Source organism: Myotis brandtii, unplaced genomic scaffold (genome assembly GCF_000412655.1).
Source record: "Myotis brandtii unplaced genomic scaffold, ASM41265v1 scaffold97, whole genome shotgun sequence".
Lineage (NCBI taxonomy): Eukaryota > Metazoa > Chordata > Mammalia > Chiroptera > Vespertilionidae > Myotis > Myotis brandtii.
In genome coordinates, this window is record NW_005372020.1 from 1,280,417 (window position 1) to 1,283,020 (window position 2,604).

At 58.8% G+C, this 2,604-nt stretch overlaps 1 protein-coding gene across 1 annotated transcript in view; it reads left to right on the top strand.

Moving 5' to 3' along the window:
- The window catches only part of CABIN1 (calcineurin binding protein 1), an 89,686-nt gene that overhangs the window by 62,348 nt on the left and 24,734 nt on the right, over positions 1-2,604 (top strand).

Below are 2,604 nucleotides of genomic sequence, written 5' to 3' on the forward strand. Positions count from 1 at the left end.
GGTGGGCGGGAAGCGCCGGAGGCTGGGTTCTGCTGTGGTCATCCCTGCTGCTGTGGGCCTGGGGCAGCGCGGCCAGGGGTGAGTGCGAGCACGTGTTGGAGAAGCTGGGCAGCCCTGTGAGTGCTGTGGGCCCAGAGCTCATAGGCACCAGGTGGACTTGCTGTTTGGGAGGCTCCTGTGCGTTTGTGGGTGACAGGTGTCTCCCCAAGACTGTGGAGGGTGTTGGTCTTCTCCCTGAGGCCGCTCCTAACCTCAGGGCCTGCAGCCCAGCTTCCCCCGACTCGTGGTTGTGCTAGAACAGTGATGGCGAACCTATGACACGCGTGTCAGAGGTGACACGTGAACTCATTTTTTTGGTTGATTTTTCTATGTTAAATGGCATTTAAATATATAAAATAAATATCAAAAATATAAGTCTTTGTTTTACTATGGTTGCAAATATCAAAAAATTTCTATATGTGACACGGCACCAGAGTTAAGTTAGGGTTTTGCAAAATGCTGACACGCCGAGCTCAAAAGGTTCGCCATCACGGTGCTGTCCTCTCCTCTGTTTTTACTCTTTTTACTTATGCTCTCCCCTCTGTCTGAAGTGCCATGTCCCCTGCATGTCACCAGACTGACTCTTGCTCCTTTAAAAAGACTCAGCTCAGCCCCTACCCTCATTCCATCCCATCCCAGGCTAGGAGACTTCCCTGGAATCCCGAGTCCCTGCCTGAGTCACCGTCCCAGTACTTAACCCTTTGACTGGACTTGGTGATTTCTCCCACTACCAGGGGTGGGCAAACTTTTTGACTCGAGGGCCACAATGGGTTCTTAAACTGGACCGGAGGGCCGGAACAAAAGCATGGATGGAGTGTTTGTGTGAACTAATATAAATTCAAAGTAAACATCATTAAAGCCCGCCCGCCTGCCCGCCTGGCCCCTGGGCTCCATCCTGAGGAGCAGGAGAAGCCACAGGGAGAAGGCTGTTCAGCTCACTTTTTTTTTAATCGACTTCAGAGAGGAAGGGAGAGAGAGTGAAGAGAGAAACATCAATGATGAGAGAATCGTTGATCGGCTGCCTCCTGCACGCCCGCTACTGGGGATCGAGCCCACAACTCAGGCACGTGCACTGACTGGGAATTGAATCGTGTCCTGGTTCATAGGTGGACGCTCAACCACTGAGCCACGCCGGCCGGGCCAGCCAGTCACCTTCATAATAACCCTGAAGACTCAGACCCCAACACCCACCAGTGGGGACTGGACTAGTGAAGGGATCCCGTGGGGTGACGCGCTGTGGCCATTGTGAATGGTGGGGAGTTTTTGATGATGCAGGAGAATACATGTGCTGTATACGCTGAGTCAGAGCTAAGGCAGACGCCACGCGCCCTGGCTCCTTCCGCTCAGGACACCCAGGCGACGGAGTCGGCCCCAGGGGCTGCCCCTGTCCCCTTGGGAGAGGCCCCCCTCTTTCAGCTCCTGCTCCTCCTCGGCTTCTCTCTGGCTCCCCCTGGTGACCCCTCCCCAAATTCCTGCTCTCGGCCTGTCACCCTGGTAACTGCCTCTTCCGTCCCCTCAACCTGGATGGCGACCACATGTGTCTCTGTCCCAGAGTAGAGCCCCCATTGGGGGGCGTGGCTGACCATCCGCATGGCCCGGGCCCCTGGGTGCACTTGGCTTTCTGTGCCGCTGCCAGGCTCTTCCCCAGCCCAAAGGGCTGCTCTCCCCTCGGCTCAGCCGCCAGCCGGGCCAGCTGGCTTTGTGTTATGCTTGCACGCGTGCATCTGGGAGTAAAAGGGATTAATAGGGGCCCTCTCCCTGGAAGGGATATGGGTGGGTAGGGAGCTCTCTCCCTGGAAGGGATATGAGTGGGTAGGAGCCCTCTCCCTGGAAGGGATATGGGTGGGTAGGAGCCCTCTCCCTGGAAGGGATATGGGTGGGTAGGGAGCTCTCTCCTTGGAAGGGATATGGGTGGAGGGTTATGGGTGGGTAGGGAGCTCTCTCCTTGGAAGGGATATGGGTGGGTAGGGAGCCCTCTCCCTGGAAGGGATATGGGTGGGTAGGGAGCCCTCTCCCTGGAAGGGGTATGGGTGGGTAGGGAGCTCTCCTATGCAGGGATACGGCCAGGCCTGACCGCACGGGGTGTGTCCTGGCCCTGGCCCTCTGCGGGGATTAGCTGGAAGCCCCTCGGGAGTCTGGCTCCGGGGCGCAGGGACCCTTGCCTGGCCATGGAGAGGCTGCTCAGACAGGCCCTCCAGCCCGAACTTGAGGAGGGAACTCACAGCAGCCTGGGCTCGGCGGCCGTCCAGTGTGGCGGGGCAGGCTGCCTCGCTGGGCTGCGGCTTCCTACCTCCCCAGTGAGCAGGGTCCGCCAGCCAAGCGTGTTGGCACATGGGCACGTTGTGTGACTCTGATGCCACAGGTTCCTGTGGGCAGCATCCTGCGATCTGGGAGGGGATGAGGAAGGAGGGGGAATCCCAGAGGGTGCGAGTGGGCGAGCAGTGCCGTGTGACGGGAGGCGTGCCTGCAGAACGCGTCTTGGATGAGGATGCCTCGCTTCAGTGACCAGATGGCAGCCCTGGCGCCACGATCCCTGGCGAGGCTGGCGTGTGGGGCTGCGCTGCG